Source organism: Camelus bactrianus, chromosome 5, assembly GCF_048773025.1.
Source record: "Camelus bactrianus isolate YW-2024 breed Bactrian camel chromosome 5, ASM4877302v1, whole genome shotgun sequence".
Classification (NCBI taxonomy): domain Eukaryota; kingdom Metazoa; phylum Chordata; class Mammalia; order Artiodactyla; family Camelidae; genus Camelus; species Camelus bactrianus.
Window position 1 is genome coordinate 36,553,316 of NC_133543.1, and position 25,668 is coordinate 36,578,983.

Genomic DNA, 25,668 nt, shown 5'->3' on the forward strand with positions numbered 1-25,668 from the left:
TCCCTCTTCTACCCCCACCAATGTGAGAATCATGGGAACCGAGACTTTGTCTGCTCTATTCTATTTGTCTATTTTTATCCCCAGAATCCAGAGTATTCCAGTGCCAGTACATATTTGGTGAATGAATTAGTGAATGTATTTTATTTAAAACTGAGGAACCCAGAAAAATGAACCCTTTATGTCAGCCAAATCTGGCGCAGAAATTTTTCCAACAGGGTGAAGCTATGTAAACCTTGTGCGGAGTCTTTGTCGGACTAGCTGGCAGCATCCTTTGCTATCAGACAGCAAGGAGAGAATGAAAAAGCCTCAGAAGTTCCCAGGAATGTGGTGCTATTTTAAGGCAAGGTTATACACAGCTTGAGGGAAAATGAGTTTGAAAATGAGCTTAGGCATTTAAACAATGCAGGTAAAAGATCTTAATAACTTGAAAAATAGGTAAATTTAATTTAAGAATCTTTCCATCTCAGGTTTGTTTGTAGTCAAGGATATTCAGCTCTCATTCCTCACTTTTTGAAAAGCGAAAAGCTAAGTCACCTCTTGAATATGAAATGTAGATGCAATACTTGGAACATTCTCCTTCTTGAGGAACAGACCTGTCAGATCCTGGGGTGGTTAAAATGTGGACTTCCTGCTGATTCATGCACACCATCTTTGTGCTTTTTTAGGTTTATTGTTCACTCTGAGCTTAATGAGTGCATTCAGGCATGTAATGAAGAACAACGCCATCACACAAACAATTCATTGAAATCCAAAGATAAGGTGACTTTATCAATTATATTATTCAGTAGAGTAAATTTGCAATTTAGTAAGTAATACATAGATTTGGTGGCATCTGGAACACTGTTGTGTTGACATTCATGATATTAGCAGCCATGCTATAAAAACGGCATTCGTAACAGTGGGTGTAAACCTTTTGTTTCTCTACTTGCTAGAGGAAAGAGGTGAGAGCAATGCAGTTGTGGATTGCAGGTCCCTCTGGTGTGAAATTCATCCTAACTAAGTTTAAAACATTGGATGGCCAAAAGCATGGGTTCCCATAGCAAATGATTTTTATTTTCACCTGCATGAACCTTAGGTAATGGGATGAACACAGGGCTGATAGGCAGGTGAACCACCCCTCACCGATTGTCCAAGAGTTACTTGATTTAAGCAAATCACTTTCCTTTCTGCTCTTTCTTTTCTTTTTCTTTTATAAAGTATGTTACGGAGTTTTCAGAGCATGTTCATATGGATCTCATTTGATCTCATAACACATCCCAGGGAGGTTAGCTGGTCAAGGGTTTACTCACTTCTGTTTCTGGATAAGAGACAACGTTGCATGGAGAGGTAAGTGAGAAGATTGGAGCTTTTGGCTCGTAAGCCCAGCGCTTTTAAAAAATTACACAACAATGATGCTCTGGGCCTTGGTTTCCATATTTAATTTGCCAACTTAAGCTGTGGGTATGACAAGAGATAAGTTACATTTTAAATATTCTGACTAGTCAAAGTCTTATGCAATTGTTAAATAATCATCTTGCTTTTGTTAATCCAAGGGCTCTTTCCTTAGACCATAAAGCCTTCTTCTCCACATTCTTCTACAGCAAAATGTCCAAAATAAATGCATGTGTATAGCCCTGGAATTTTTCATGTGAAAACATTTAGGAATGAGGACTCTTAAAAGAAGAGTAGAGAGTCATTAAAAAGTAGCCAGTGGTAACTCTGATTTGGCCTTTTTTTAGGACCATTATCAAATTAATTTTTTTAAATGATGACTTGTTGGTTTGCTTCAATGTTCTGTTTTCTAATTCACTGATAAAGACAGTCCTCTTACTTTTGACTAGGCTTTGTTACATAGGACTATAATCTTCAAGGACAGAATTACAGTAACAAATAACTATTTTGTAAAGGACCAACATTTGCAGTGCATATGGTCTCTGTCATGAATTCTCAACTCTACTGTTGTACAGTACAAAATTAGCCATAGACAACATGTAAATAGATGAGCATATCTCAATAAAACTTTATTTATGGACACTGAAATGTGGATATCATATAATTTTCCCACATCATGAAATATGATTCTTCTTTTGATTTTTTCCAACTATTTAGAAATGGAAAAGCCATTCTTAGCTCATGGGCCATGCAAAAACAGGTGACTGGCTGGACTGGTCCATGGGCCACGTTGAACACTGACCTGGAGCACAGGAGAAACATTCGTTGCTACCATAGACACTACTCTGTTTGAGTGATACTTTGAGTTGGAAAAATGTTTCTAGGGAGTCTATTCTTACAACATAAACTTTCATCACTGTCAGCAAAGGCAATATCTAACAGCAAGGGTTTAGAAGTTAGGTGGTCATCCTTGCATAGGAAAAGTAGAAGAGTTTCCTCATCAGAAAGCTAGAGACCCCTTCTTTACATTCAAGGGAGGGAAATTAATTAGCATAATTTGGCATAGAGCTTGCAAAATCTTTGGGCAAAGACATTCACACAGGGCTAAGGACATTACTTCCCTCAATTTGGTGCTCAATAAATATCTGTTGAGTTAATTGAAATTTCCACAAAATTCCTAAGTTCTTGCTTATTATGTAGAATGAAGTGAATATAGACTATAATTGTCCATTTAGAAGACAAGGGGTTAGAGCAATGAACCTTTAAGTAGCAATCTTCACTGCTGTTTATGAAGGGTGATTATGAAAGACTTAAATGACAGTGAGATTTTACAAAAGTGCTAGGCAGTAGGGCAAGGTGTGCACACAATATCTAAATGATTAGCCATTATGAGCTTGATAATACCCATGACTGAGCTAATCTATGGCTATAAATTGGATATCTATGGAACCTGCTATATATTCTTTTAGCTCTCCAGCATGTAATCCAGTCATAATGGAACAGCTAATCACTGCTGTGTCCTATTATCTCAGAAGTTCACACATATTCTAAACTCCTTTGCCTCATAGTTAATGCCAAAATATGTTAGTTCCTAACTAATCTTTAGTTTTTTCATGTGTGCTACTTTTATTTGTTCAACTAAATCATGTTTCTTTTGGGCAGGATCATATCACATAAATAAGAGCAGCATAATGATTAAGAGCATGATTGTGGATTCAGGCTATTGAGGGTTTAAATTCTGTCTTGGCATTTACTAGCAGTGCAACTTGAGACACATTACATAGTCTCTCTTTGCTCTTAGTTTATTTTGTAAATAATGATAGTAAAAGTATTTACTTGATTGGATTGGATTGCTGTCAGAGTTAAATGAATCAATGCATGCAAGGTACTCAGAAGAGTTGCTGGCACACAGTAAGGATTCAAGTAATGCCAGCTAGAAATAGACCTCTGGGTCCTAGTCTGATGCTATAAAATCCTGTTTATAAGCTGATGACTCCTCCAGTCCTGATTCCTCCACTGAACCCCACTAAAGTTATCCACTTGGAATACTGACACACCTCCACTTTGAAAGAGGGTATTCATCTCAAAATTATCATACCCACACAACGGACTTTTTTCCATTCCAAATCTATTGTCTCTTAGTTTTTCCCACCCAATATGCAGCATTGACAACAAAAATCTACTATTTCCTTTTGAGATTTTCAGAAGAGACATGACAGGTGAGGAGGTTAGGGTGTAGATGTGTGAAATCTTCAACTGTTTACCCCAAAGCATAATTGATTCATCACTATTGATCTCAAAATAAAATAGGAATGATCCACATGTAGCTGAATATAGGCTATAATCTAGTTTCCTTTTTTTACTTTAGTCTTTGGCTACCAGTGATCCTTTTGCCTTTCCCTTAGGGAATAGGAAAGACAGAGAAGAACAAGAATCAGTATAACATTTAAACAACAGTGCTGGCGTGCCTGTGATAGCCATCTCGACGTGATGTCATGAGTAGCTGGTGTTGCCTTGGCAACACTACAGTGGTAAACAAAGATGTTTTCTGGATGGCTAGAGGAAATGTGGCTTTTATGCTGTCTCACACCCTTTTGCCACCAACCCCCTCCCATAGGCAGAAAAGATATTTCTTTCCTTTTGCTATGAATTTTCCACCTTGAGATAGAGTAAGTGAGGTGAGCCACTGTTTTCTTCATCTGTCTATTTTTATGTTCCACAATTTTACAATGCTGGACATTTTATTGAAACAACCACTCAATTCGGAGACTATGATATTGCATGCTGAATTCTAAAATCCCCTGTTGTGTGGCATTGCTAAGAATGCACAAGGGGAAATTCTGTGCCCAGGTCTGTGACAAGTTTGACAAGATGAGCTCAGATGACCTCACCTCATGTGGTCACACAGCCGAGTGTACTATCGAGGTTCTCGGGAACAGATAAGGCAGATGAGGAATGGCTCTCCCGAGACAAATGCCGAGCTTTTGTAACTGGAGTAGAAGAAAGAAACAGGACATTTTAAAGCATTGTTTAATGAGTAAAGTAACGTGATGTGAAGAATGATGGAGGATAGGCAAACATGGGATTTTTAAAAAATAATTTCTCCATAAGCTCACAGAAAAGATTACAAATCATTGTTGTTTTGTAAAAACAAATAAATCTTTTAAAATTCAGCTGGGAAGTGAGGATAGAAGGAAATATAATGTGCCCAAAAAAGCATTCATTACAGTGTTTATTGGTGAACTGTGGCTGTTTTTCATGAGGCAGTGACACCTGCTCTAATACACAGAGACAGGAAATTTTCAAAGGCATTGTTTTTTTGAGATCTTTGCAATATTTCTCATTTAAGAAAGACTAACTCCTGTGATTGAAAGTTTTTTTAAACATAAATTTAAATAACAGCATAAATATATGCCCTAATCGGGCACATTAGCGTGGATAGCTTATTTCCTATTCCTGGGGGAAATCAGTTGCTGGGTGGGATACAGAAGTAGACAGGCACATTTTGATTGGGGTCAAGATTGGCAAACAGTAGTTGGGACCAAGGATTTGGGTGAAGGTGAGCCTCAGCTAACAAACCTGGATCAAAACCTGTGTGCTGGAGAGAAAACATCCAACGGGGAAGGAACTGGGGACCACTGTAATTCCTGAAACACTTCTGTCCAGGATAAAGCCAATTTCTCTGTCTGCTGAACCTTAGCCTAAAAATAGGATGTTCAGTATTTATGAGCTCTGTTTCTCAGTCAGATTACCCAGAGCCAGTTCCATGATTGCGAAGAGAGGAGGAGAGAAAGCGGTTGACTTTTGGCATCTGAAAACACATGTCCCTCCCTAACTCAATTGTGACTGTCTGTCATAGAGCAGAGCTTTCTGTCTATGGCAATTGAGAGGTTGTAGGAAAAATAATGTGTGCTGGGCAACAATAATGGCAAAGGGGAGGGGTGGGGCTGTGGAGATGAGAAGGGATAAGGGAAAATAGAGACAAGAAATTAATGATTTTAAAGTTTCTGATGTGTTTCTTCGTTTATCTGTTTTCTCTCCACCTACCCCTTCATGATTGCTGTATGTATGAACGTGGAGTACCTTAATTTGTGAGCATCTGTTCATTCGATTTGCATTTCACATTCTCTAGGGGAAATTCTGTAACACAGTGAGCACAAAATGAGTTGCAGAACCATTAGTTGCAACAGAGGTGGGGAGGGGTTCCCTTACCTAAAGTGCTGCTTTGAAAATGTCCCCTGGTACTCCTGGCTTTCCTAATGAAATGCTATCAACACTGCAGATGGTAAAATGATGTATATATTTTGCTGAATTCCCTAAACAAGGAAGCTTTCAATGGAGGAGTGCAGTCAGAATATTCTTTAAAAAAAAGAGAGAGTCCCTCAGGAATCTGTAAACCTAAACCAAAATAAATGAAACTTGAAAATTATTTTTTTAAAAGCTGTATGAATCTATGATTTACGCTAAAAGATTGAGAATCATAAAAAAGAGACAAGTTTTTAAGGAGATTTAAAAAGTTTTCTGGTCAAACTCTGAACTCCCGTTCTTCTCCCTAATCAGTGAATTTTTGGTAACACCCAGACATGTACATAATTCCTAATGATTTTCAGGGAAAAAATTAAAACCCGTACTACATCATGATATAATTTATCATCCAGAATAGGACATTTTCAAAAGTATAAGGAAGCATGTTTAAAACGATTATATTAAGACAGCACACATAACTAAGACTGTCCAAACTAGACAACTGAAAGTATGGGCTTCCTTCCTAAACCTTCATCCTACAGAAGTGCATGCTTAGTTCTGGAATTGTCGCTGCAAATCCATCCACCTACTGGAGTAAAGGTCACCATACCATTACTCATCCTTTGATTGGGTTCGCCACATTTTCAGGACAGTGAGTTGGGATCCAGGAAAGTTAAGCAACTTTCTCATGGTCTTATAGTAACCGATGCACCATTTCCCCCTTGTCTCTTAGAAGTATCCTTTCTGTAGTTCCTAGATACTCAAGATCTTATCACCTCCCTGAGACTAATTACAACCACAGCAGTAACACCCCCAGGGACACAGTTTCAAGAGTGTGATTTTCTTCCTAGCACTCTGCACTTATAAATTACACTAATTTTTCTAGGCTTCAAGGCATGATTGTCTGGAGTGCTGACATATTCAGAGTGATATTCTATGGAATTATAGTATTTCTTTCTTGATAATAGAAGATAAACTAAATATACCTTTCAGTATATCCATGGAGATGAAGTCTTGGAACAAGCCCAAGTTAAGGGATTGTAGTTGTCAACTCACTGTTTTTTCTGGATGGAGGCTTCTTTTTCTACTTCCTATTCTTTAAAGGAGTTTAATTTTGTTAGTGTTGAGAGAGAAAAAGACATGTCTAACCCTTAAGTCTCTTTGCACTGCTTAACTTCCTCCCTTTAGAAGCAAATACCAGGAATGAATTCTGGAGGACAGGGGCCAACTAGCAGTAAAAGCACAGGGTTGATCCTTGAGCTGAGTCTTGAGGGACAGAATGATATCAACAAGGCCTGTAGGGCACTATATATACAGAAGTTCTGAAGTATTCAGGAGATTATTGAAAATCAGGAGTTTTTGCAATATGGGTGGAGTGTTTATGGCAAATGGTGCTGAAGGACTCTGCACAATGTGCTAAGAAGCTTGACTTCATTCTGTGTCCACTGGGGAATAACTAAGGGATTTTAAGTAGGAGAGAATGTATAGTATGCACCTTCTAAGGAGAAACTCAGGTAGCTTTAGAGGGTGCAATACAGTGCCACATCATGGCTGAAGACCAGCTGGAAGACTCTTGCCAAAGTTTGAATAAGAGAGGACAGATCTGAGCTAAGGCTTTGACTGAGAAGATTGATAAACAAGAGATTTAGATATTAAACTTATAGGACTAGGGTTTCACAAAATAAAAATCTGTAGTGAAACTATATTGAACCACTTAAGGGAGGACCATATTATGAAGAAGTAGAAGAGGAGAGGACAGCTAATAAATTTCTAGTTATGGAAACAGGGTAATCGGTGGCATTCTAAACTGAAGGACTACTGGAGAAAGAGGAAGTATTAGTGGGGTATTTGTAGAGATAATGAGTAACATCTAAATATATTATTTTTATGTGTTCATGAGACATCAGACACAGATGTCTAGAAACAGTAAGTATCATCAAGTCCAACTCTCTTTTTTTATATGAGGATACGAAGATTCAGAAGAACGAAGAAAGTTGAAGAAGATCACCCAAAGTCTAACTGAGGAGTTGAAACTCCAAGCCCCTGATATTCAGGTCAGAGTGTAACTCTTTCTCTGAGCCAAAGCTTACCTACCATGTCTTGCCATTGTTTATTTTGTTGGTTAAAAGAAAAATGGTTGAGTTAATAACAACATTTTAATTCCTGGAAAGACTTTGCCTGAGTCTTACCTTTTTCTTAAGTTATTGCCTTGCATGCTGTATTTCAGCAATTAATTATCTGCAGTAAGAAATTGCATACATGCTGCTTTTGGAGCAAAGTTCTATACGGAAGGTGACTCATCTCTGTGATGTCACAGGTTCCTGAGAGGGTTTTCTAAAGGCTTTTGCTGAAGGCAGTAATATTCGGTCTGGGTGTCCCCATTTCCTTTTTTTGTTTTATTCTGTGCAGCTGTGTTGGAAGCAAGCAGAGGAAGTACCCAAAAGTGGGTCTGGATTAGAACGATTCTCGAACTTCCCTTTCCAGCATCTGTCTTACTATGAGGCAATTCAAATAGGAGGCGACCTCACAAACAGCCCTTTGTCAAGGCCAACAGCATGTTTTCCTTATGAGAAATGCCCTTTGCCTAATGTAAGTTTTGAAAACTGTTGCTCATCAAAAGTGGAAGTGTTTGACCTCCATTGGAAATACACTTGTGGTAGTAAAGTCACCAGTTCCTCAAAGTGAAGACAGATGTTTGCAGTAAGAGGTTGACAGTGAAAGAAAGTTTTTTAGGTTCACATAAAAATATCATTAATAAAAGGTTAATTTTTTAAAGAAGAAAAAAAAGCCTATGGTCTGTTTTTTCGGCTTCAAGGTACTTCTCACAGGTTTTTCCATCTCTGACTCCAACATGATACTTATCTAAGTTACGATGACTCAGTGAAGTTTCCTTGGTTATTTTGTCGTTTGAAGGTTATTAGAAGATGGCAACATCTTGAGATATCGGGTTAAATTTTAGTCAGTGATCTACATTTTCACAATCCTATTTTTGTTATTTTCACAGCTTCTTTTTTTTTTTTTTTTTGATATTTAGGTTGATTTCTTATAGTGGCTTTGTTCATTATGGATCAGCCAGACAAGATTCTTACATTTTAGGATGCTAGTTGTGACTTTTACTTTGTAAATATCATCATCTATGTCTTCTTACTTGCTTCTGACTCCTAATTCAGAAATTACTGCTTAGCCAAAAATAATATGTTTTTAAAAAATTGTTGTTTGATTTTGCTTTGTTTTGTTGGCTGTAGTTAATGCAAAGCTAGATGTTTGTTTATTTATTCCAAGGCTTGGTTGTCTTAGGGAAAATTCTGTAACTGAATTACTCCCCACCAAACACACATACTGGAGATTCCCACCCTGAGGCATGTCTCTCCTTGATGGGGATACAGTCTTAACCTGTAACAAATCTTCCAACTCAAAACAGCCAAATTATTAGTCCTGCAATCACTCTGGTCAATGAAGTTTCCCACGATCTGTTTCATGGCCTGGTGGTGAGGATTGTATCTGTGTATTAGCCATGCTGTGACATACTTGCTGAAATGTGCACCGGTGGCTTTGACCTCCCTCATCACATGAGGGAGGAAAAAGGAGGGTGTGAAACTTTGTGACCATCTGATTCCCATGGAAGTTTTGCTTGTTTTGCTGCTGGCACTCTATAAGGCAAATGCTACTCACTTCTTTTAAGAAATCCCAGCTGCAGAAAGTGTTGCTGACCACAACAGAAGCCGTTGCCAAAGCGCTCTATTGGAGTACTGCTGTGGCCCAGAAATAGTTGCAAATAAGCAGAAGTTCTCAGGAAAAAAAAAAAAAAAAAAAAAAGAGGAAAATTAAAGCTCATGGAAAAGTTTTAAGATAAAAAGAATTTAATCTATGATTATGTCTCTATAAACACAGTTTGTGGGTTTCAGGACCAAGTCTGCACTACTGTTCACATTGTCCTGGCTCTTTTGTTCTAGGTGGGTTAGGAAAATACTTCCCTTGACATAGATGACATCAGGTCTCAACTGATAGCTGTGTAATATTTTATTTAAAAACCCCACATGTTGTATGAAAGTAAACTATAGTTAATAATTTGGTTACTTTGTTCAAAGAAGGTAAACTTTGATATAGCTGTGGGCAGAATATACAAGTTGTCTGTTGCTTTTTTTCTGTTTTATGATGCTATGTCTCTGTGTCTTTGGGGAAATACCTTCACATTTGTGGTTTTCAGTTTCCTGTGACTCTAAACATGTCATTAATCTCAAGCTGTGAATAGGATATGGCAATACAGAGGGAAACAAGCATATGTTTGGATGTAACAGTATTATTACTTCAAGCTGCAGGCATGACCCTGGGGTGATGACACACACTGATGAAGATTAGGATGAAGAGCTTCCACTATAGAATGAGTTATAAGAGAGATTTTTGGTGAATAGCCATTTGGAAGCTTTAAGGGAATCCATAAATAACACTCCTTTTTCTCCCCCTCCTGATCTTATTGAAACATAAGACAGAAGCCAAACAAAGAGACCAAAATAATAGTTTTGTTATGTATAAAAGTTGCATCAGAAAATATAATTTAATATGTGGCCAAATAGACATTTAATATTTTCTTTACTCTTCATTATGCATTTAATCTAGCACTGAAAACTGCTGAAATTCCTCTTGCAGGGATGGGGAGGGCCCACATGATTGAGAACAGAATACAATGCCCTCTCTGTACAGGCAGCCAGCTCAGTAAGGGAGCACAGCCCACAAGAGGCTTCTCCCAAACTCACATCACACTGACTCACTCATCTTCCCATAGGGAAGTGTGGGAAAGGAATGAGAGAGGCCAAGGGAAAGAGTAGGAAGTCCCTCATAGAGATACGAGGCAAGAGAAGTTGAGACCTCCCACTTAACATCCATAAGCAGCATAAAGAGAGAGGAGAGTGTGAATCATAATTGGTGAAGAGAAAAATGTTGCCATCTTAGAAGTTCTAGGAATGAGGTAGACGACGAGCCTTGTGGATAAAGGGGTTAAAAATAAGCAAGAACAGTTACATATGGAGAATAGAGATCAGTGTTTGTGGCCACTTTTGCTGATTCAGATGCACAGGTAAGAGGCTGAACAGCACATTTGAAAGATTTAAAGGGCTAAGAGTACAATGAGTCCAAGTTCTGTTGAGGGGAAATTCCTAGTGGCTCTTGCTTTACTTGTCTTTGGAACCCAAAAGGGCTATACCCTAGGAGAAAGGGCAAACTAAAAGTAAACAGATTCTCAAAGGAACTACAGCTCTTTAACCCCTGAACTGAGGTGATTCCAGAATTCTCATGCTAACAGGCAACTGACAGAAATGAACACAAATAGTTTCTGATAGAAGATAACATCATCCTGGTCAAAAACTTATTTATACAAACAATATTGCAGATAAAATGTCTGGCACATAGTAAAAAAAAAATCCATATACACGTAGAGACAACAGAACATGAATAGGAATGAATGGGAATATCTAGACAACAGATACAGATCTTCTGGGTTCCAGATATTGGTGTTATTAGACCTTTAAAATAACTATCATTTATGTTGTTCAAGGAGAACAAGACTGAGACAAGGTTAAGAATTCCAGCAGAAAAAAATTAAAACTTTAAAAAGCATCATATTGAAGTTCTAAATGTAAAAATACAGTAATCCAAATTAAGAACTCAGTGGATGGGTTTAGCTGCAGATTAGATGCACCTGAAGGAAGAACTGGTGAGATGGAATATAGGTCAGAATAAAATATACAGAATGAGGCAAGGAGAGACTAAAGGAATGGACTATACAGAAAAGAGCATAAGAGAAGGCAATAAGAAAGTGAAAAATATGTAACTGAAATCTCAAAAGAAAGAGACACAACAGGGCAAGAGCAGTATTTGAAAAAAGAGTGGTTGGGAACTTTTGAAAATTGATGAAAGACACATCACATAGTCCTGAAAACCCTGAGCAGCATAACTAGAAAGAGGGCATATCTAGATACATAATAGTAAAGTTGTTGAATAAAAAAGGCAAACAGAATTTAAATCATGGGAGGGTAGGATTTTTGTTTTTGGTGGTGAGAAGATAAAGTAAATGTAAAAGATCAACACTAGTACCGAGAGCTGACTTCTTAACAGAAACAGTGGCAGGAGGAATGATATTTTCAAAATCTTGATATCTGATTGAAAAACAGTAACTACTAACCAATACACCAATACTTTATGGAAAATACACTTGGAAAATGAAAGTGAAGTAAAAGTATCTTCAGTCAAACAAAAATAAAGATGCTTCTTTACCAGCAGATACACAATGAAAGCAATATTAGTGAGCATTCTTTGGGTGAAAGAAAAATGACTCCCTGTGGAAGCTCAGAGGTCCTCCCAAGGGAAACAAAAATGGTAAATATGTCATTCAGTAAATTAGTGTTGTCTATGTAAAATAATAATTAAATTTTATGTCATTTAATATATATAGAGAGAGTTAAGTAACAGTGCCATATAAATTGGGAGAATGAAATAAAGTATTTAAAGATTCTTGCATTGTATAGGAGGAGGATAAAGTACCAGTTAATTTATTTTATAAATCTCTAGGGTAAGCACTGAAAAAAAGAGTAAAAAAAGCATATAACTTCCAAGCTAATGGAGGGAGTTTGGAAAGTAATAGAAAATAATCCAATAAGAAGGAAAGAAAGAAGCCAAAAAAAAAAAAAAAAAAGACAAAATAAAGATGTAAAATAGATGGGATAAGTAGTAAGAAACAAATAATACAGTAGATTTGAATTTTACATGGAAAGGTAAAGGTGAATAGCAAAAATTAATTTTGGAAAAGAATAAAGTGGGAGGAATTAGTCTACCTGATTTCAAGGCTTACTATAACACTATAATAATCAAGACTGTGTGGTATTGGCAGAGGGTAGAAATTTAGATCAATGAAACAGAATAGAGAACCCAGAACCCACACAAATATAGCCAATTGATGTTTGACAAGGTGCAAAAGCAATTCAGTAGATGAAAGCTAATCTTTTTAACAAATGGTACTAAACCAACTGGATAGCTGTGGTACCCTCTGCTCCCCCTTACCAATAAGAAAGAACCTAAACCTCATGCAAAAATTAACCCAAAATGGACCACAGATTTAAATGTAAACATAAAATTATTAAGCTGAAAGAAGATAATGTAGGATAGAATCTTCAGGACCTAGGACTTGGGGAAAAGTTCTTAGACATGACACCAAAAGCAAGATCCATAAAATATAAATATTGATAAGTTGCGTTTTTCATTGCAATTAGAAACTTTTGCTGTGCAAAAGACCATGTGAAGAGGATGCAAAGACAAGCTACTGAATGGGAGAAAATATTTGCAAGCCATGTATCTTACAAAGAACTCATATCTAGAAAATAGATGAATTCTTAATACTCAACAGTAAAACAATCCGATTAGAAAATGGACAAAAGATACGAAGAGGCATTTCACCCTATAAGATATAGGAATGGCAAATAAGCACATGAAAAGATGTTCAGCATGACTGGACATTAGGGAAATGCAAATAAAGACCAAGATGAGCTATCACTACATACCTATAAGAATTGCAAAAATAAAAAATAGTGACAGCATCAAATGTCAGGTATGTAGAGAAATGAATCTCATACTTGGGACTGTAATATGGTACAGCCACTCTGAAAAACTGTCGGTTTAAAAATAAAAAATTAAACACACATTTGCCATACCTGTTACCAATTACATTGCTGGGCGTTTGTCCTAGAGAAATGAAAATGTATTTCCACACAAAAATCTGCATAGAATTGTTCATAGCAGTTTTGTTTGTAATAGCCAAAAACTTGATAAAGCAAAAATATTTCTCAATACGTGAATGGTTATACAAACTGTGGTACATCAATACCATGGAGTCCTACTCAGCAATGAAAAAGAAGAAACTGTTGATACATGCAATAACTTGCATAAATCAAGAAAATTATGCTTATTGAAAAAACTCTCAGAAGAGTTACACATTGTATGCTCACTTATATAAGATTCTCAAAATGACAGAATTATAAAGATGGAAAGTAGATTAATGTTTACCATGGGTTAGGAGTTGTGAGGTTAGGGGTTGGCTATGACTCTAAAGGAGTAGCATGAGGGAAACTGTTGTGGTGATGGAATAGTTCTGTGTTCTGTTTGTGATTGTGGTTTTAGAGTTGTATACATATGATAAAATTACATGCTATGCACACACATTATACCAACATCAAAATCCTGGTTTGTATATTATACTATAATTCCATACGATGTAGTTCGAATGAAGGGCTCAGGGGTCCTTTCTGTACTATCTTTGCAACTTCCTGTGAATCTATAATTATTTCAAATGTAGAGTTAAAAAACACCACACAAATTTATCAGTAATTACATTAAATGTAAATACATTAAGTGATTTAATTATAAGACAAAAATTACCTGACCAGATTTTTATTTTTTAAAGCCAAATCCTGTTTACAAAGGACATTCTAAAAACATTAAGAAACAGAAGATTTGACTGTAAAAGGATGGAATCACTAACCAAAGAAAGATGGTTTGTTTGAATATTTACTTGTATATTAATATATCAAAGTCGGTTGAAGCAAATACTTCTTCGAGTAATCATATGGTTTTGGAGATCTGTTGTTTTTAGGATTTGTCTGGTGGTGTAGAATTAGCCAGACTGTAATATCACTATGATTGAGATGAAAAAACAAACAAAAATTCATGCCTTACTAATGATGGAATAGAACCATCTCTCTCTCTCTCACACACACACATGCACACACATACACACACACATGCACACACCATGTTGTCATAGTTTATCATCAACTTAATTTTTAAGGAACTTAAAAAATTGGTAGTACATTGTTGTGGTTCATTTCATGACTATTTCCTAACACTCTAACCAAGTTATTCTATATACATGTTTTTTTTTTCCCTTTTCTTGTATTGTCTGGTTCTGTTTCTACCTGCCCTATGGACTGAGTGTTCAAGGACCTTTGCGGAATAGTATATATCCTACTGTTTTAAGCTTGCCTGTTTATGCTTCCATTTTATTGGTAGCTATGTCCGGATTTCATAAATACTTCTATTGATTTTGTACTTAACACTCTTGGTATCATAAAACTGTTCAGAAAACAGCAGCGTTATTAAAATGCAGAAAGTAAATGGATCTCTGGGAAGAGGAATATTCAGTGAACATCTAGAGAGGGAACTAAAGAGTCTTTATAGCCATACATAAAATAGCCATTTTGCATGTTGAAATCAGCTTACTCCATTTCGATCTCTCCCATGGATAATCTTTTTTTTTCCTCTGAGGAACTCTCTAATAATAATCCATCAGGAAGAAACCCTATTTGAAAATGAAAGCACAAAAAGTTCCTCTGAGATTTAGATGTCATTTAAATTTATCTTTATACTTACACTGCTTGAATACTAATTGCTGCTTGCCTAACTCAGGGGCAAGGTGTTTATTCTTATTATTATTATTAATAATAACTTTAAGAAAATGACTAATTAGACCATTTTATATTCTTATAAAGTTTTGTATTTCATAAGGCAATCCTTTTAACATTATTATATTTGATCTTCACGATGTGCCAAGAGTTCATGGCAATAGTTATTATTTCCATTTGCACAAAAGGAAACTAAGGCTCGGGGGTATTGCGTATCTTATTCCAAACCACACAAGTATACACCCAGTCTCAAACCCAGTCTTCATAACTTCTAGCCCAGAGCTGTGTCTACTTTGTCACACTGCCTTCCTTCCTTTAGTGATGAAAGTGCAGTGAATCCTGGTCCTTTAAAAGGGTTACCTCAGGAAGAACGCACTTACGCCTCTCTGGCACCTTCCTCACTCTATGCTCGTGTTTCAGGAGCCTGTCTAGTGCTTGGGGACCATGCTGTAATCTGCCTGCTATGAGTTCGTCTTTCCGCAGCAAATTTATATGGTTGTTTCTGCACCAGCGTGTGGTCCCCTGGCAAATTCATGGCAGGCTGATTGCTGGTTTTCTTTGCCTTCCAATGTCAGTTGAACCCAAATGATTAAATAAAATCCAAATCGGTCAGTGCAGTGCCAAGCACAGCCCACATGAAAACTCCCAATTTTAAAAATAAGATTGGCAGTGTTATCAGTATTGAGTATTCTGATAAAATTTCCCTGATGAAATGTAATTAAAGACTGCTGAAGAATAGAAATGAAAACAAAGTGTTGGTTTTATTCTCAATTTGAAAAAAGAGACAACTTTATTTGGATTCACATCCTAGTCTAATTATTGATTTCATCACCACAAATGAAAAACAGTAGAACTATAAGGAAGTTAAGATCCAACAAAAACATAGCAAAAAAGTGGAGAGAGAGTGGAAGGAATGTGGAGAAATTGTATACGAGAGGTATTAAGAAAAACCACTTTCAGAAGAGCTCTTTGTAACTAGGAAAGATAGAGTCTGGAGCCACTTGAACTTCAAAAGTTTCTGTGCATTCAAGGCCTCGTGCCTGTCTTGAAATGAGCTTGAGAGTTTCACAATGACCGGGCTGTAGCTCAGCTATTTCTGGAGGATAGGAGAACAGGATTTGTCTGGCATGGCAGGGTGGCCTTGTGCACACAAAAACACTTAAAATCATTTTTTTCTGGCTAATTTTATACATTAAAAATAAACTGCCTTGGAAGAGTTTTCTTTTTTGGATGACTTTTGGAGGGCCTGAAGTTTTAACCATTCCATAGCAGAATCTACTCTGTCATAAACGACATCAGTCTTTGATATACTTAGAACTTAAGAGTCAATCTGAGAACTCCAAAGAAGATAATCAGGAAATAAATCTGTGAAAGTAGGCAACAACCTTTACTAGCAGAAGTCGAGAGTTTTTTGATTTTTTTGAAATTTGGAAAGAAGAGAGAGTTGGTCGTGGGAGTATGATGAAGAGTGGATTAGACCAACCACTGAACTGGCCACTGACCAGATTCCTTCAGTCAGGCTGTGTTTCTCAAACTTCAGTCATTCTCAAAACATGCCCTTAATTTTTTCCATATCACCCTTCAACTGCTCAATTTTTTAGTTTAATATTTTTGTTTGAATTATGTTTCTTTAAAGCAATTTTATGTGGTATCATAAATGGAAAACCATTAATACCTGACATAAACAGAAAGAAGTGTAAAAGGAAATATCATACAATTTCATTAAATTTTAGTAGTATGTACTATTGTTTGTCCTGAATTCTAAGCTTGAGGCCTTGCCTTTTTGTTTTTGCTAGAAAAGGAGATTAAGATGTGGTAGAGGAGTTTTAAAGTTGTGACATCATTAAACTGATTCCTTTTCTTTGATGTAGTCTGACGGTTTAAAGGAAAATTGTAAATTGAATAATGTTCTTAATTTGTGAATAAGTACTATTGTTACTGTTTGATAGTTTGTTTTTTATTTCAAGCAACAAAAACCATTATTAGGAGAATATGAAGTAAATCACTGTGAATGTCCATATAAAGAACATGAACTGATCACTGTAAAGTCATTTCCAAGTGTCATTATTTGGGTGAGGCAGCCCCACTCTACACCTTTCCACACACAATTTGCAAACTGCTGGTCAATTCTGAAAGATTCAAAGCATGGTAATTTGATAGGGATCGCATTAAATCTGTAGATTGCTTTGGGCAGTATGGCCATTTTAACAATATTAATTCTTCCAATCCAAGGGCATGGGATATCTTTCCATTTATTTAAATCATCTTTAATTTCCTCCATCAATGTTTTATAGTTGTCAGCATGTAAGTCTTTCACCTCCTTGGTCAGGTTTATTCCTAATTATTTTTTATGTGATTTTCAAAGAGATGATTTATTTAGTTTCCTTTTCTGATATTTCATTATTAGTGTAAAAAAATGCAACAGATTTCTGTATGTTGATCTGGTAGCCTGCTGCCTTACCAGATTCATCTGTCAGCTGTAGCAGTTTTTGTGTGAAGTCTTCAGAGTTTTCTATATATAGTATCATGTCATCTGCATAAAGTGACAGTTTTACCACTTTCCTTCCAATTTGGATCCCTTTTATTTCTCTTTCTTGTCTGATTGCTGTGATTGGGAATTCCAAAACTATGTTGAATAGAAATGGTGAGAGTGGGCATCTTTGTCTTCTTCCAGATTTTAGTGGGAAGTCTTTCAACTTCTCATGGTTGAATATGATGTTGACTGTGAGTTTGTCAAAACAGGGAGCCTAATTGGCTTAAAGAATGTTTCCATTTCTTGAATAGTGAGGGCATGATGTTTGAAGGACATTTCCACAAGAATGTGTTTAATAAAAGTATGATAGTTAATTTTATGTGACAACTTGATCTGGTCACAGGATGCCAGATATCTAAACATTATTTTTAGGTGTGTCTGTGAGGGTGTTTCTAGAAGAGAAATTAATAAAATAGAAAATAAGCCTACAGTTGAGAGAATCAAAAGATTATTTCTTTTAAAAAGTTAAAATTATAAATGCCTCATGAGTTGATGAAGACAAATGAGACAAAGCAAAAATGAATTATTAGCAGACATGAGAAGGGGGGACATCATTACAAGTCCTATAGCATTAAAGCCACCATGAGAGAATATTATGAGCAAACTTTAGATGAAATGTAGAAATTTCTAGGGAAAAAACCCCTGAATTATACTACAAGAAATAGCCTACTGAGTTGTTGTTAACTATTAAATATATTGATTATGCAATTAAAATTATTCCCCCCAAAGGAAGTTCTAGGCTTAGATGGCTTTGCTTGTGAGTTCTACCAAATATTTAAGAAAGAAAGAATATCAATCTTACATAAGCTCCTCCAGAGAAAAGGAATGACTTCCCAACTTATATTATGAGGCTAACATAACCTTGATTCTAAAACCTAGCAAAGACATTAGAGAAAAGAACAATAGTAAGACAGACTCATGAACCAAATCCTGCAACATACAGAAAGTATAATACATCACAGCCAATTTAGAGTCATCTCACCAAGGCAAAGTTATTTAATATTTAAGTCTTCAGTGTAATCCACCAAATTAACAGAATGAAGGAGAAAAATAATATATTCATTTCAATAGATACCCAAAATAGCATTTGATAAAATTCAGCATCCATTTATGTTTAAAAATTTATAGTTCTTACTATACCAAGAATAGAAAAGGAGTTCATTAATCTGATAAATAATATTTACAAAATACTTAAAGGAAATATCATATTTAATGGTGAAATGTTGAAAATTTTCTTTCAGATTAGGCATATGTCATTTACTCACAAAATATTGGCAGGCTTAGCCAGTTCAGTAAGCTGATCAAAAGAAATAAAATATATAGTATTTAGAAGAGAGGTTAAACATGCTGTTTTTGCATTTGATCTGACTGAATAATTAGGAAAGCCAAAATACATATGAATTATTGGAATAAGTGACTTTAGTAAGGTTGATGTGTAAAAGTAAATATATAAAAATGAATTGTTTCTATTTACAAGCAAGAAGCTCTAAGAAAAAGTACCTTTAGCATAAATACCAACTACCTGGTAATAAGTCTATCTGAGAGTGTGAAAGATCCCCTACACATATGTGTGCATGTGTGTCTATGTATATTTGTGTATTTATATGTGTATATTATTGAGAGAAATTTGAGGAGACTTAAAAATGGAAGGATACATCATGTTTATGGATTAGAGGATTCAGTATTGAGTCCAGAAAGAGAACAGTATATATGTATATACACACACACATATATAGACACTTGATTTATGTTATGTGACACATAGGCTGAGGAAGGATGGACTTTTCAAAAAGTGGTACTAGTTTAACTGAATATTTTTACCAAACAAACAGATAGAAAGGAAAAAAGATGCAAAGTTAACTGCTACCTCACACCATACAGAAAAACTTATTTCAGGTTAATTGTAGATCTAAATATGAAACACAAACTAATGCAGCTTGTATAGGATGATAAAGGGACACATTTTGATGTTTGTTGGGTAGGGAAAAATTTTTTTAAACAGGACACAAAATGTATCATCCAAAAGGGAAATGATCAGTATAGTCGACTGTAATAAAAATGATCATTACTTTTCATCAAAAGAAGCTATTAAGAAATGGAAAAGCAAGGCAATCAGAATAAAAATAAATATCTTTTCAGGTAAAGAACCCCTTCAAATGAATAAGAAAGTTTACCTAATAAGAATGATACGCAAGAATCTTTGACAAGCACTTAGAAGATAGATAAATGGCTGGTAAACAACCTCGTCAGTGATAAGGAAAATGCAAATTAAAATTATAGCGAATAATGTCCAAGAACTGGTCAGTGGATAAACAGATTGCGAATACATTCCTATAATTAAATACAACTTAGCAATAAAAAAGAACAATCCATCAACACACGCAACCACATGGATGAATTTTAAGAGCATTATGCTAGGTGAAATAAGACAGATACAAAAGACTTCATACTATATGATACTATTAATGTAAAATTCTAGAAAAGGCAAAATTATGATGACAGAAGGTCTATGGTTTGCTCAGATCTGCAGATGGGGGAGGGATTTGGCTGCAAAGGGAAAGGAGAAAAGTTTTTGGAGTGCTGGAAATGCTCTGTATCTTGTATGTGGATCCATGACTACTTACTTTCTTAAAAATCGTTGAACTTATTCATACCATGAAAAACTATAAGCAATAAAAATAAATTGAAACACTGCACCAACATGGATGAATTTTTGAAATATAATGTTGATAAATAATAGTAATAAGAGAATTCATCTGATCAACTTATAAAAACAGGTAACTCTAAACTAGAGTATTCTAAGTCAAGATAGTGTCACCTTTGGGCAGAGGGAAGGGAGTCATGACTGAGAGAGGGCATGAATTGGGAGAGGGTCTTGTGGGAGCTGTTTAGTTCTTGACCTGGGTGGTGAGTTCGTGGGTGTTCATTTTGTGATGAGTTCCTGAATTGTATAGTTAACATTTTCAGGACTTTTCTGATGATGATGACAAGTGTCTGGGTTTTAGACAGATGGAAAGTGGGGAGACAATTAAATGTGTGGTTTTACTTTCTTTTGTTTTTGGTTTTAGGAGATGGGAGATAGTTGAGAAATATGACTTTTTCATGAGGCTGATTCATAGAGAAGAATGGAAGGTAAATGGTTTGAAGGGATAATTAATAGTGCAGAATTTCTGAGGAGAGATTTAGTGCTTAGCTAAAAGAACTGGCCTTTGACTCATCAGGGGGAGGAGAGAAGAGATACACATTCAGGTTTGTAGGTGGGGAGCAGAGGGAACTTCTGTCTCATGGCTTCTGTTCTCTGTAAATTAGGAATGCAGTAACTTTGGGAGAGGAAGTAGAAAGATGAGCAGATTTGCAGTTTGAGAAATGTACAAAAGTTTGGAGCAGTCATTGCAGAGAGTAAGGCCAGGTTGACCTGGAATTGACTGCAGAATCACTTGTTAGCATTATGGGTCCAAAGTGGCTTGGTGAGTTGAATCTGCAGTTGGGGTTCTGTGAGAAGAACCTCTGTCCTGGACTCAGACCATAGCAACGTGTAGTTTGACCTCTTTAACACACTTACCGTGGCTCAAGGGGCGCATAGATTATGCATGAAATCCCGATAGCTGTAAATAAGTACCCACAACTGGTTCTGTGAGGAAGACGTAGAGATGGAGTCACGAATGAGATCTGCACCTGGTAGTGCAAGGTGATTCAAAAGAGGAACATTGGTCAATAATCACAGGTGTCTCGACAATGGGGTGTTCTTCTTCAAATACAACCTATGTATAAAATTAGAGGGAACATCCTCATACCCGAGTTATTTGTCTAAATCATAGAATTCAAAAACAAAGAACCATAAAAGTGTGTGTGACTATTAGAAGTGTCTAGATATGGATCTTATTTTGCCTAATGCTGCTTTCAAATTCAAGAAGGAAAATTAGTATGAAAGTGTGAATGAATCAACATGAATAGGTCTACTATTTATTTCTACTCTTTGAAAGTAATTCGAAGCAGTTGTCATAGAGAGGATTAGCCAGTAGTATTATTTGTGTGTGTGTGTGTGTAATCATGTAATCTTGTTTTTAATAACATTTATACTAATCTTGTATGTTGGAAGGGATATAGTTCCTTTGAGGGTGATTATAGTTACTTTATCAAAATAAAGTGACACCCAGCTCGTACTGTTAGGCATCAATAAAAGAGATGAAAGTTTATTATGTTCTACTAAAAGTAAATAAAAGCAAGCAAAACATTTTAAGTAACATTCCTAGCATTGAAACCTAATTATGTCTATATTATGTTTTATTTTTTTAAAGCAGGTACACATTTTCTTGGAGTATCAAGAGAAGCAAAGATAAAAATAGGTAGTCAGAGAAATGATAAGCAAAAATATAAACACATCTTTCTTTTTCCTGTTAGCTCTTTCTTGTGCAAGTTGAGAAATAAAGAGATGGGAGAAAAAGAGGCTTTGGAGAAGCTTAAAGCAAAAGATTTACCTTCAGGCTCAGATGGGGAGCAAAGATTGGTAGACCCACTTGAAAGGGTCTTGATGCCAACTAAAGGCTTAGGGTTAATTATATGTACCATCAACTACTACTACATTCTACTACTAATATACATTCAAGTTATTTTAAGGAATTGGCTCATGTGATTGTTAAACTTGCCAAGTCTGAAATCTGCAGAACAGTGTGGCAGCTAGATACCCGGGAAAGAGTTGATGTTGCATCTCAAGTCCAAAGGCAGTCTGGAGGCAGAATTCCTTCCTCCCTGGGGAATCTCAGGCTTTCTTTGTAAGGCCTTCAACTGATTGAATGAGGCCCACCCACATTATGGGCTTTACTAAAAGTTTAATGACTTAAATATTAATCCCTTCTAAGTATTAATTCACAGCAACATCTAGACTGGTGTTTGACCAAAAACTGGGTATTATAGCTTAGCTGGTGTGTAAAATTTACCACTACACTATGCACATTCCTCTGGGACTTGCTTTTTCCATTCAACACTTTGTTTTTGAGATTCCTCCAGACTATAGTTCTAATTCATTCAGTTTTTCTTCTACATAGTATGTCATTGCAGAAGTATATCACAATTATTTATCCATTTGTTCCTACTGATGAACAGCTGAGTTATTTTCCTTTTTTATTCTGTCACAAACAATGTTGCTGTGAACATTTTAGATTATGACTCCTTAGTGTTCACATACAAGAGTTTCTTTAGATTATATACCTAAAAGTAAACTTTGTATTAGGATATGCACGTGTTCAGTTTACACGATAACGCCAAGTTGTTATTCCAAGTGATGTGCCAGTTCACACTCTGACCATTGGGGAGAGTTGTGTCCTGCTGTGCCCCATCTTGATCTTGTCAAGCTTTTTAATGTTTTAGTCAAAAACTGGACTCCTGGATTCTCTCATGAAGTGTGTTAGATACTATCTGTGTGACTGTTGTCAGAAAACTATAAGGCTTCTGCCAGCCTTAAATTCTGCTGGTTCCAAATTCTTACCTCAAACTACTCAGATAGATAATGTCAGAAAACAAATCAAATTCACACCAATTTACTGTGCTCCAACACTGAAGACATTTAATTTAACTTGGTTCAGAATGTTCACTGCGTTAATGAGCTAGAATATAAATCAAGCCGTCGGGTGTCAGTTTCTGAGTAAGGAACCTAACCTATATGGCTGTTTTTACACAAAATGGTTGAGTAGGGATGGAATTACAGTTTGCCTCTGGCAGTAAATAGGATGGTTATTTGAGTCTTTTGTATTAAAAAGATGTTGCAAAGTCATTTGAAATAGCATAATCCACTATGGGTTTCTTACAATTTAATATATTTTCTGTTAGAGGGCTGTGAATTTAGGGAAACCAGGGATGGTTGAATGGAGCCTGAAAATTTGAGAGCTTTGTCTTATCAAGTGTTGGTTTAAAGAAGCCTTTTATGTTTTTAAAAAAACAATTTTGAACTAACTCTCTATACTGGCTCCCACCTAGGAGCCTTTACTCCTTTACACGTACTATTGTCCTGTTGATCTTCTGTTGATAGTTTTGATTTCTTAAATAAAGAAGAGAATACAGCACACTATAATCTGTTTTATAACAATTACATTGTATACGGTCTCACTTGTTCTACTAATTACTGCACATCTGATCTGTGTCTGATACATTGCTTATTAAATTAAGTAATTGTTGTAAAGAAGAAATTCAATGATTTTAATAACAAATATACATGTACCTTGCCAGTTAAAGACTCCTTGAAGCAAGTGCTGCCATAGGCAATGACTTCCAAAATTTGGCAAATCTGGAAATTTCTCTGATAAATTGGGCTGAAAAAAATCAAAGTTCATATAAAGTATGTAGAAAATTGAGTCAAATGTAGGTTTATGTTGGTTATGATTTGTCTTGTACATGGCTTAATTCCCTTATCCAAGGAACAAATGGTGTTATTCAAGCTCCCCAAATCCATAAATGTGCGGATCATGTTGCCTTGTAGTAGCTGTTTAAGTTCTTCATAGGCTTTTATGAAAGCACAGAGATTTCAGCTAACATAATTTCCAGGACTTCTTTCTTGCAGTAAATGAAGTCATAAATATCTCTAATATGATTTAAAATAATGTTTTCTTTTCCCCCTCACAAATGGATGCTGTAAGTCTAGTTCCCCCCAAATTCGTTGATACCTGTTGTTTACTGCTCTTTTGTAATTTACTTGTGCACATTTGACATAATACATAGTATTTAGAACTCTTTTAAAACCCAACAGTAAATTTAAAGAAAAGAAATGTGTTCCTTGACAAGATAATTTGAAGAGTAAAGAAAGATACAGGGAAAATATGAAAGAAGTTCAACATTTACAGTATGGAGCATCTGATGTCTGAAGCCATGCAACTTTCCAGAATTGTTCTTCTAAATCTTGTTAGAGTAGAGGAAGAAGCTAAATATATCTTTTAGAGAAGAATGGCTGGTATGAATAGCTTTTATGCTTTGAAGTTAGAAATTAGATTTTATTTTATTTTTCCACCTATTGTCACTGTCATATTGTCATAGTCTCTGGTATATATTTAATGCTTAATTTTTCAATTAATTCAGCCATACTTTAATTGCACTTACTTCCAATGCCTTTCCAGATAAATCCAGCTGGAACTAATACTTAAAATCTTATAGCATTTAAAATATATATGCCTTATTAATTGATTAAATAAATATTTAGAAAGTGTCAGATATAGTAGAGAAAAAAAGAAACCAAAAATCATGATCTTTAAGGATATTTCATCTTAGTGGAAATAAATAAAATAAATAAGATATGCTAATAAGTGATAAATACTATGAAAAATTAAAGTAAGGAGAATAGGGAGTGCTGATATGCAAGAACACTTTGCATCATGAATAGGTCTGGGTAGGTTCCTCTGAGAAAATATTAGGAGGAAATGAGGTCAAGTTTGCAGCAGGGAAAATAGCAAATACAAATGGCCTGTGGCAGAGGGATTTCTTGCTTGCCCAAGAAATAGCAGAGAAGTCAGTAAGCATGGGTAGTGAGCACAGGAGACAAAAGTAGGTGAGGCAAGAGAAGTAATGAAGACTCAGCTCAAGTCAAACCATGTGGGCCACTCTCACAACTTTGGATTTTTCTCTGAGCTATTGTAGCGGCATGTTATCCTGATTTTCTGGGGTTCTTGCTAGGATGTAAAACCCTAGCAGTTGGATATTCATGTGGAAAAAAATTAAATTTCACCATTATTTCAAACTGAACAAAATTCGTTCCATTATGGTTATAGATCTAACTGACAAAGGTAAAAACAATAAAAACTTAATGAAAGATAACTTAAGATGATATCTTTGTGTTGTTGGGGTAAAAGAACAAAAAAGTAATAAACACTAAGGGAAAGGTTGATATTTTGTCAACTTACTAAAATTAAGAATCTCCATTTATCAAAAGATACCATCAAAAGAGTAAAAAGATAAGTCAAAGACAGGAAGGGGTATCTGCAACATGTATAATCTATAAAAGAAATCTTTTTCAGAATATGTAAAGAATATCTTCAAATCAGTAAGAAGGTTGACAACCCAGTATAAAATGGACAGGAAACTTGAATATCC

At 35.7% G+C, this 25,668-nt stretch overlaps 2 long non-coding RNA genes across 3 annotated transcripts in view; one reads left to right on the top strand and one right to left on the bottom strand.

Moving 5' to 3' along the window:
* Positions 1 to 25,668, top strand: part of LOC105065205 (uncharacterized) — a 614,873-nt gene that overhangs the window by 195,110 nt on the left and 394,095 nt on the right. The gene's annotated exons all lie outside the window — the stretch shown is intronic.
* Positions 1,457 to 24,282, bottom strand: LOC123615431 (uncharacterized). Its single transcript, XR_012506995.1, has 4 exons — positions 23,810 to 24,282; positions 21,158 to 21,270; positions 7,806 to 9,404; positions 1,457 to 4,361 (listed from the first exon to the last, which is right to left on the bottom strand). It is a non-coding gene; the product is annotated as an uncharacterized LOC123615431 (long non-coding RNA).